General features: G+C 45.0%; 1 pseudogene; it reads left to right on the top strand.

The window, feature by feature from the left end:
* The first annotated feature begins 10,492 nt into the window (after positions 1-10,492).
* Positions 10,493-11,034, top strand: LOC142440024 (putative ribosome biogenesis protein RLP24 pseudogene; annotated as a pseudogene).
* Positions 11,035-11,342: the final 308 nt, after the last annotated feature.

Raw genomic sequence — 11,342 nt, 5'->3', positions numbered from 1 at the left:
CTTAGCAAAGGAGCTCGGGGGGTGTATGGTCATGCGTTGGGCTGTGAACTGCAGGGTTGTCAGTTTGAAACTACCAGCAGCTCCCCGGGAGAAAGGCGGGGCTTTCTAGTCCTGAAAGCTGTTACAGGCTCAGAAACCCACAGGGGTCACTATGAGCCAGCAATGACTCGCAGTGAGTGGGTTTTTGGTTGATTTTTTTTGTCTCCTAAATTTTGGTCTCCTCTTCTCTCTGACCACCAGGTGGTAGTATGGACTTGAAAAAATTATGCAGTTAGTTGCTAGCACGTTATTTTTCTGGCATATCTGAACTCCAGAATGGATTGAACCTGAAAGATAATCTCAGCAACATACTTTCCTACCTTGTCCCCCACCTGCAGAGCTGAGCAGTGACATTGCTAAATGACGTCCAAAATTCCCACCACTTGGACAAAGAGACAAGGGGGAAAGCTGGGATGCGAATCCAAGGTTTGTAACCCTGGTCGATTTCACCTTGCAGACCGCCCACAGCTTTCTCTTTGCAGCGGTTTCAAAACTAGTTTTAGAGACGATAGGTCAACCCTGGACTGCTATTAAGTGTTAAGACGTAAAGAGCTCAAGTATTTGGCTCAAACTAAAGCACCTTTTCTACAACCTGGTATGTAACAAAAGTTCACTGATGAAGTCTAAATTGATGAAATGCCCTTTAAGACAAGATCTTGTATACATCTAAAATTCTATTAATTTAGAGAAAGAATTCCATGTTTTTAGGAACAGTCAATAACTGGAAGTGGGCTATTTATTTGTTTAATTGATATTCTTAGGGATACAATTTTCATTTGATTTTTCTCTTTTTTAAGGAAAACTGTTAATACAGTCGAAAGAATGACTTATAGAGGGTCTCCTTCAAGTACATGTATTTTCCCCCTAATTATATGTATTAGAGTTGAAGCTTTTATGTGGTTGCTAATAGTGAAAATAGCATCGTATATATCTGAAGTGTTAAAGGACAAGGATGTCACTTTGAGGCCTAAAGTGTGCACCTGACCCAAAGTCATGGTATTTTCACCTGCATGTGAGAGGTGGACATTGAATCATGAAAACCCAAGAAGAATTGATGCATTTGAAATATGGTGCTGGTGAAGACGAGTGAAAGTAACAAGGATTGCCAAAAGAATAGACAGATCTGATGGTGGGAAAAGGGGAAGGTAAAAGGAAACAGAAGAAAGATCTAGAAAAGAAAACTGTGAAGCATAGATGTGCACTTATGTAAAAACATTAATTCATAGAAATAGAGGTATTGGCATAGTACATATATTTATATAGCAATATATTGAGGAAGTGGACTGACTTTGCGCCTCTGCTCAAGCACTCTTTCAATGCAAAGACACTTTGTTCTAACAACTTGGCATTCTGCAGTGCCCACCTTCCTGACATAGTCGCTGAAGACAAAATGGATGCACAAGCAAATGTGGTGAAGAAAGCTGATGGTGACCGGCTATCAAAAGATACAGTATCCGGGTTCTTAAAGGCTTACAAGAGAGTCATCTAGCAGAGAAGTAACAAGCCCACAAGGAAGAAGAACACCAGCCTCTGATCATGAGGTGTCGACGGGATCAAGTAACAGGCATCAGAAGACCCAAAAACAAATAAACAAAAAAAACATATTGTTGAGAACTAGTGGGGTTGGGGCAGAGACCCCAAATCCATCTGTAGACAGTGGAATGTCCCCTCACAGAAGAGTCACAAGGAAGGGATGAGTCAACCAGGATTAAATATAACACTGATGAAATAAATACACACAATTCCTTTGGTTCCTTGAGGCTTCCTCAATCCCTCACTAACATGACCCCAATCCTGACTTTCATTGTGGGCTAGGCCAGAGCATCTCATGAAGGTGGGATGGGGGAGGGAGCTGATACCAAGGGCTCCAATAGAATGTAAATGTTTTGAAAATAATGATGGTTAGCAGCCAAATGTGTAACCACACTGCCTCTAGGGCTTCCTGTTTACTGATTACACCTTACTATTAAACATGCTCCAACCTCTCTCCTTTTCTAGGCAAATTGCTGAACAAGCTTGTATCCCTTTACCATACTTATTCAATCTGTGTGCTGAGCTTTAATCAGAGAAGCTAGACTATATGAAGAACAGTCTCCCAGGAGCAGAGGAAGGCTTATCACCCTATCTATACTGTGCAGACAACACAACCTTGCTTGGGGAAAGTGAGGAGGTCTTGAAGCCCTTGTGGATGAAAATTAAAGACTTGTAATTCTGATTGGTAATTCTGCAGAGAAAGCCAAAGCCCTCACAACTGAACCAGTAGACAACATCATGATAAATGGGGGGGAAAGAAGGCTACAATTGTCTGATTTCATTTTGTAGGATCCACAATCAATGCTCATGGAAGTAGCTTCTAAGAGATCACATGGTAGATTGTGTTGGGTAAGTCTACTGCACAACACATTCTTAAAGTGTTAGAGAGCAGAGGTGTCACTTTGAGGACTAAGGTGCACCTGACCCAAGCCGTGGTGTTTTGAATCACCTCATGCACATGTAAAAGCTGAACATTGAGGAAGGAAGGCAGCAGAAAAACGGAGGCATTGGAATTATGGTGTTGCTGAAGACTACTGAAAGGACCATGGGCAGCCAGCAGAACAAACAAGTCTGTCTTGGAAGAAGCACAGTCAAAAATGCTCCTTAGAAGTGAGGAAGGTGAGACTTTGTCTCAGATACTTTAGACATGTGATCAGGAGAGTGCCTAGACAAGGACATCAGGCTTGATCAGGTAGAAAGTCGGTGAAAAAGAGGAAGACACTTCAAGAGATGGATGCACACAGTGGCTCCAGCAATGGCCTCAAGCACAGCAACAATTGAGATGGTGGCATAGGACTGGCTGTGTTTGGTTCTGTTGTACACACGCGTCACTATGAGCCACAATCGACTCAGCAGCACCTAACAACAGTGGCATCTCTGTCTCCTTACTCCTACTCACCCTTCAGAGAGCTCGAATCTGCCTGCTGCCCCATCACTTAGCTGTTCCACCACGGCCTGGCTGATAAATCCAAATAGCACCTTTCCATCCTCACTTACTGTTGTCTTCAGCTGCATTGTACCAGCGCCTTTCCAGACACTCAGAACAGCACAGGCTCTGAGGGCAACTGACCTGAGTTCAAACTCTGGCTTGGCCACTTGGTAGCTCCATAGTGTTGACCGAATATCACAGAACCTCAGTTTCCACAAACATTACATGGGGACTATAATTTTATTTATCATATGAGAGAGGATATATTAAGTGCTGAGAAAAATGCCTGGCACTCAGTAAGTACTCAATGGAATATTGTGTGTGTGTGTGTGTGTGTGTATGTGGTTTTTTTTACCATGGCACCATCTCTTTTGATTTTCTGCCTTACTCTGTGCCACTCCTCCCAGGTTACTATTAAATGCTCACGTTCCTCAGGGCTCCGCCATGGTCATGGGCTTTCCTTTCATCCCACGCTGCCCACTCCACAAGAGGTTTCATCGCCCCTACATGAAAATGACATCCTTATTTTATATTCGTTGTCTAGTAACAGCTCAACCAGAGGTGATCCATTAGGGCCTTCTTAGTTATTTGTTGGGAGTACACATGTGCATGAACTTCTAGAGTCCCATGAATCCTTTTTGTCAAGTGCCTTGTGGGTAGGGCCATCCACACACTCTGAACTCAGTCTTGAAACTTAACTTCTGAGCAGTTGGTTTACAGAAGGCAGTCCTTGGAAAAGGACATTGTGCCCAGCATTGAAAAGAGGAAAGATGGCCGCTTGTTTACTTTCAAGCCTTTAAGTCTCCACGCTCTCATGTCCCTCCCAGAAGCAACAGAGCCCACATGGAAGCAGCACACCAACATGGGTGATCGTGAAGGGCAGAGGGGACCAGGTCTCAAACAACAAAGGCGGGGGTGGGGTGGGGAATCACATCACTGTGAATGAGGGGGAGTGCGTGATGGGGACCCAATGCCCATCTGTAGACAGCTGGATATCCCTTGCAGAGGGGTAGTGGGGAGGGGATGAGTCACTCAGGGTTCAGTGTAGCAATAATGAAACTCAAAACCTTCCTCTAGTTCTTGAACGCTTCCTCCCCTCCCAATTATCATGATCCCAATTCTACCTTGCAGACCTGGTTAGGCCAGAGGATGCACAGCGGTGCAGGAGGGATCTGGAAACACAGGGAATCTAGGACGGATGAACCCCTCAGGACCAGCGGTGGGAGTGGTGACACCGGGAGGGAAGGGGGTGTAGAAAGGGGGAACCAATCTTGGAGATCTATGTGTAACCTCCACTCTGGGAGATGGGCAATGGGAAGATGGGTGAGGGAAGACGCTGGGCAGTGTAAGATAAGATAAAATAATTATTTATAAACTATTAAGGGTGCAGGGGGAAGGGGGAGAAGGGAGGGAGGGGGAGGGGAAAAAAGGGAAAACGAGCTGATTCCAGGAACCCAAGTGGAAGGCGAATTTTGAGAATGATGAGGGCAACGAATGTATAAGAGTGTTTTACTCAATTGATGTATGTATGGATTGTGCTAAGAGTTGTATGAGCCCCAATAAGGTCTAGAGTCTCTGTCATTGAGTCAATGCTGGGTCATAGGTGGTTTGAGGCTGGTGACCACAAGGTTGGCAGTTGAAAATCACCAGTCTTTTGTAAAGAGTTTTAAAATACCTCTCCAAGTGGTTTGAAGTCCAACACGTAACCACTATACCAGCCGGGCTCCTCATAAAGAGCTACAGTCTCAGAAATCCACTGGGGACAGTTTTCTCCATCCTAGAGGGTCACTATGGGATTTACAATGGGAACTCTAAATCCGTCCTGCATTTCCACACAGATTCATCCGCCACTGAATTCTTTCTGACCTTTGACGGATAGTGTAAGATACTTTGCCCTCAGGCAGAGAGAGTTTGTTCCCATTCCCCTGGCTAGCCCAGGGTGGGACGATCTGTTATTGTTGTTTCTTGTTGTTGTTGTTGTTAGGTGCCATCAACAGCTCTGACCTAAAGTGACTCTATGCACAACAGAATGAAGCATAGCACAGGCCTGCGCCATCCTCACGATGGTTCCCGGGCCTGTGCCCACTGATGCAGCCACTGCGTCAATCCATCTTGTCGTTTTGCCACAGTCTAGCTCTCAGTAAATTGCCTGGGAGTGCCTTCGGTGGAGGCTACGTGGTCATGAGCCACACCTGGTCAAGGAGGTCAGAGGGCCTTGAACTAATCTTGTAATTTTTTTTTACAATCTGCCACAGTCTGACTTCTGAAGTTCTGCCTGCAACTGTGGTAAACTGAGCTACCGCCACTTATGATTTCCTTAGAAACCAGGCAGCTGAGACTGCTCAGAGGTGATTCTGGCCTTGTGCTGTGGGCTTCTGCATCCAGATAGTTTGTCTTTTTGTTGTTCTATTTAAGACAATAACTGTGTTTCTATGAATACACGTTTACTTGGGTCCCCTTTCCCCCTGCTAGCGGAGCGGGCATGCCGTGAACTGTGATCTGAAGGGTCAGCAATGGGAAAGCACCATCCACTCTACAGGAGAGAAACGGGGCTTTCTACTGTGGAGGGTACAGACTGGTGAGTTTCCTGTCCTACCGGGCTCCATGAGTTGGCACTGACTCTGTGGCAGTGAGGTCCCCTTCCCCGTAAAGTATCTCTGAAGTCAATACAGACACGCTCTGGGAATGAAGCGCTGTAGGAAGGTGCCACGCGTAGGTCAAGTGGCGACAGTTCTGTGGGCCTCGACTTCTCTGGAAGCTCTTGGTTCCTTCCTTCTCCTCATTGCCATCTATTTGATTCCGACTCAAAGCAACCCTCAGCGACGGAGCCCCACTGCCACAGCGTTTCCGAGGCTGTCATCTCTTGGGTTTTCAGGGGCTCCTTCCTCCAAAGTGGGGAGCCTTGTCCTCCTTCTTTGTCTGTTCTTAGTCTGTAAGCTCTGCTGAAACCAGCTCAATTTAGGGGACCGTACTGGCATTTGAAACCCCAGTGACACAGCTGCCAGCATCATAGCCACACACAAGCCACCTCAGTACCACACAGATACCGTGGACATATTGTCAGGAGAGACCAGTACCTTCAGGACATCATGCTTGGTAAGGTGGAGCCTGCATCGACTTGATGACAGTGAATTTGGGGTGGCGCACGCGTGTATGTGTGTGTGTGTGTGTGTGTGTGTGTGTTGCTACTACAGGTGTTGATTGTGGATCCAAATAACATGAAATCTTGAAAATGTCAATCTTTTCGTCATTTATCACGATGTTGCTCATTGTTACAGTATTCGGAATTTTATTTTCTTTATGTTGAGTTCTGATCATTACTGAAGATGAAGTCTTGTCTTCCCCAGTAAGTGCTTCCAGTCCGACTCACTTCAGCAAGCACATGGTGCCATTTGCTTATTATCGTGGGTGGTTAATTGATCTGCCTCTCTTCTCAGCTTATTTTCTCCGCACACCGACTGAATAAGTATGGTGACCACATACAACCGTGACACCTGTCCTGATTTTAAGCCGTGCAGTATCCCTTTGGTCTGGCCTATAAAATCACTGTGCATTGGACTCAGCTCTGTGACAGTGGGGTTTCATTGTGGGTTAGAGTCTTTATGGCATAGGGTCGTCCACGTCTTTTCTCCATTGGGACGGCTGGTGGGTCAGAAATGCTGACCTGTCTGTGAGCCCTTGCACGCAACTGCCGTCCCATCAGGGACCCACGTATAGCAAGGCTGTTGGTTTCTTTTGTCAAGAATACCACAGAACTCAGGGCAAAGGAGATGAGAATCGCCTAAGTTAAAACACCACAAAGCTTTGTAATGCTGCCTCTTTAAGTAGTACCTATGGAATTTCATAAATCAGAGAATCAACTTGGACTCCTCTTTGCTTTCCCAACATCCCTTCCTGGATCCAATCAAACACCAAATCCCCACCATTCGACTCCCTAAAACGTCCATGTGTTGATGCTGTGCATAAGCTTGCTGATGAAGCACTTGTTGATGAAGATCAAGAATTGCAACCTTCAGTAAGGATTACAACTCAATGTACAGAAGACAAAAATCCTCACAACTGGACCAATAGGTAACATCATGATAAATGAAGAAAAAGTTGTAGTTGTTACGGATCCTGTTTTGCTTGGATCCACAATCAGTGCTTGAGGAAGCCAGGGTCTAGGAAAACATTATTTTCCCCTTCAATCCCTGTCTTCTACTGGGTTTTCCTCCCTTCTGTTACTTTGGGGATTAAAGGATGCCTGACCCAAGCCATGGCATCTTCAATTGCCTCATAAGCACGGGGAAGTTGGCAGTGTTGACCTAATGACAATGTGCTGGGTTCTTGGTGGCAGCGTCAGTTCAGGGTTGAGCTGCTGTTCAAATCTACCAGCTACTCCGCAGGAAAAAGAAAGGGGTTGTTGGCTCCTGGTCAGGATTCCCAGTCTTGGAAAGTCCAAGAGGCAGTTCTACTCTGTAGAGTCACAATAGGTTGGAATTGATCCGATGAGAGAGGCTATTTTTTGTTGTTATTTGTTTGTTTATACCTGAAACTTCTGGTCTTTCTATTCTTGTTCTTGCTGTCCTTGTAGCCACTTCTTTGGAAGAATGTTCTTTTGCTGCTCAGGAGTTTGTTATGGATATTAGCTTTCTGATGATGAGTTTTGCATTCATTTCCAAGGGAGCATTTGATTTAATGCAGTGAGCAAGAATTATGTTCCAACTCCTCTGATTTCCAGTTCTTGCCTAGTAATCAATTCAGCCTTTCATTTGGAAATGCTTTTCCATTTTAAACCAGTGTCAACAGAGGCCCTGTCTGTAAGCCATCCGTCTTCTGTTTTTCTAACTTTCCAGCCTGGCCACCTGTCATCTGCTTCCGACGCACAATGCCATCACTCAAAATTTGATTTCCATTTTCTTTGTGAGCAAGTGCTCCTAGCGTGTTTTCTCAGAGATTTCTGACAATGTTTGGTTAGATCACCAAGCTTACTCTTGCCAATCTGCTTCCTGTTTCAAATCGATCCAGGTTCTTCTTAAATCCAGTGCACTCTTTTCTGCTGGTTTAAATTCAGGTTTTGTCTCTTTACTTAGATTTTCTTTAAAAGAACTTTTCCAAATGGCAAAATACATTCCCAAACTAGGAATGTTCCCACTGAGTTCTCGCTGTCCATTATTTTGTCTTCTTTTAGGACCTAAAATAGCAAGCACAAGTATGGCTGGCATTTGACTTGTTCCTTCAAAGCCCTTTGCCCCTTGAAGATATTCTCATTTCTATCTTGGACACACTTATGACATCTTAAACAGAGCGAGAAGAGGCCTGGTGGCCTAGTGGTTACATGTAGGGCTGCCAAACACAAGACTGCATGTCCAAACCACCAGTTGCTCCTCAGGAGACAGATGGGCCCTCTATTCCATAAAGAGTCACAGTCGTGGAAACCCCACCGGGGAAGTTGTATCCAGTCCTTGAGGGTCGCTGTGAGTCAGCATAGACTGGATGGCAGTGAGCTTGCTTTGGGTTTTTAAACAGGACAAGACATACTCACAATGGAACTTACTGCCACCAAGTTGACTCCAGCTGAGAGGGCCCCTGCAGTGTCCCTCACTTCTTGTCTTTGTCTTTTAATTGGTCAGAATATTCTCCCCTGAAACAAACAAACAAAACCAAAGTAATTACCTCCCAGGAAGGTAGTTATACAACCATAATTAAGGCCCTGGGGATTGTCACAGCGAGATGGCACAGAAGAGACAAGGCTGAGGTCAGCAGGCACTGGGCAGGGGACGATGACCCAAAGGAGCAAGGTAAGCATGCTTGATCTTACTTAGGCTTACTTACTAATTCGTGATGTGTTGCAAAAACACATGAAACTTGTGACTAAGTAATCACAAGTCACCCCATGTTCACCTTACTCACCGGGTACCCACTACCGGTCAGGGACTGTAAATTGGTGGCAGCTTTGATTCTGTGGGAAGGAAGGTTCTGTGGCCTTGGGAGAGAGGCAGCTGCCAGCCCTTCCGAGCAGCGGAGTCCTGGCTATGGTAAGAACATGTGAAATTGTTCACCACAGACTAGTAAATAATAAGCACAAGTAAGCTGGTGCTTACCTTGCTTATTGTGTCATTGGACACTGGGCCAGAGAGAAGAGTCTGTTTGGGAAAGAAAACGGGTGTATCAGCTAAAGCTGATTTCTGGCAGAGCCAGGCTGAGAAGAAAGCCAACCAGAGGGAGGATTTGGAGCTTGGGATGAATTCGCCCCTCCAGGGTGTCTGCTGTTTAGGGTCTGGCCCTAGCACTCAGGACTGAGTTCCAGAATCACACAGAATTGGTCCCTGCCCAGATCTTATTCCTGCTTCAGCTGGGCCTTCTCCTCAGCAGTAGAGCTAGTCCAAATAACACATATTTAGAAATTAGAAACAGACACGGCTTCCAGGGTGTGTTGCTGCCATCTACCCCACATTGAAGGGCCCTTGATGGTAATGTGGTGAAATTGGTGTGGCTCTTGTATCCAAAGTCGCAAAGTCGCTGTCACTCCCACCAAATGATTGGATGGGAGCATGTAGATAAGGTGTAGTAGACTCTAACATGGGGATTGTTTTTTTGGGGTTTTTTTTTTTTGTGTGTGTGTGTGTTGTTTTCATTCTGCTGGGTATGAGAGATGTATCTCAGAAGCAGGAACAGGAAATCCAGTGATCGTCAAGAAAGAAGAGTCACCAGCAGAGTGGGAGTGCGATCCCTGTCTGAAGTTGAGCGGCAGCACAAGCCCCAGAGACTGCAGCACCAAGACCACGAGGCAGAGAGACTGGCTTCCTGGCACATGGAGGCAGAGGCCAAGGGAGTAAGTGGCGGAGAGACCATGGATCAGAGAGACATGCTGGCCAGCCTGGCTGAGAAGAGGCATTGTGGACAAAAGAACTGTATGTGTAACTATTTTCAACCTGTTAGCTTCCCTAGTAAACTCTCATAATTGTGATTACTGTCTGAGTTCCATGTGGCTATTGTAATGTATTATCAAACCCAGCAGAGAAGTAGATGACCATGGGAGGGGTGGTTGGTGTCAGAATAGGATTAGCAAAATTATGTCAGTCAATCAATGGATAAATGGATAAGCATCTCTGGCACTTACATATAATGGCATACTATGCAATGATGAAGAATAATGGCAGCAAAACATCTCACAATGTGGGTGAATCTGGAGGCTATTATGTTCAATGATGTAAGTCAATCACAAGAGGCATATATTGTGTGAAAGCACTATTATAAAAAATCAAGAATAGGTTCAAATACAGAAAGAAATATTCCTGCATGGAAAGGAAAGGGGTGGCAGGGATAATCACTAGCTAGAGCTTTGGTGGCTCAGTTTTTATGCATTAGGCTGCTAACTACAAGGTCTGCAGTTTGGGACCACCAGCTGCCCCACTGGAGAAAGACAAGGCTTTCTCTCCCAATAAAGAGTTATAGTTTACTTCCTCTCAAGGTCAGCGCTGGGCCAGTGGGCATCCATGCGGGGTCAACATGCCTACAGAGAAGTGTCCTTTCTGTTCTGGGCCATTCTTCCCCGGCCACAGCATGATGTTCATGCACAATGACTGCAAGGTGTTCCAATTCTGTAAATCCAATTATGATAAAAACTTTAAAAGAAGTGAAATCCTCGCCAGGTCAGGTGGTCTAGGTCATTCAAAAAAGCTGCCAATAAAGAGCTTACAGTGGATAATTCATTTGAATTTGGAAAATGTAGAAATGAACCAATCAAATAGCAGTGAAAGCTCTGGGACAAAACTGTTGATGCAAGGAAGAAGGTTGAAGAGATCAAGCAGAAACACCAAGCTACATTCATAATGAACTAGTTAAAGAAAAATAAAGAGCTACAGAAAGTTCAGGACATCAAAGAAGTTAAACAAAAGATCCATTTTATCCAGACACATCTTGCAGGCAAAGGAAAGCTGCTGGAAGACAAAATGGTATAGAAATTACAAGAGGAAATGCTTCCTAAAAGTCCTGCTGCCCAGAACCCTTCCTATCTATCTGTGCATTTGAAAACTTTGACAATGTGTTAGATAGGGTTTTCTAGAGAAACAAAACCAGAATGCTAATAATTATATATATATATATATATATATTTATACAGATAGATGTATAACATAAGAAGTAAACAGTTAATTAAATTACAAAGCAGTTACAAATGGCTCAGTGCAACTTACTCCCGTGAGACAGCTGGGACAGACTGGCAGTCCTTCAAGTCTTGCGGGCTGCCAGGTAGTCCTCTGTAGAGCAATTCAGGCTATCTAGGCACAGGCAGCAAACAGCAAGGCAGGTCACCAACAGTCAGCCAGATGACAGGGTCCGACAGTTCCCAGATCAAGAG

The sequence above is a fragment of the Tenrec ecaudatus genome, chromosome 2 (genome assembly GCF_050624435.1).
Source record: "Tenrec ecaudatus isolate mTenEca1 chromosome 2, mTenEca1.hap1, whole genome shotgun sequence".
NCBI classification, from domain to species: domain Eukaryota; kingdom Metazoa; phylum Chordata; class Mammalia; order Afrosoricida; family Tenrecidae; genus Tenrec; species Tenrec ecaudatus.
Note: the sequence above shows the minus strand (reverse complement) of the source record. Positions and strands in the feature narration are given on the sequence as shown.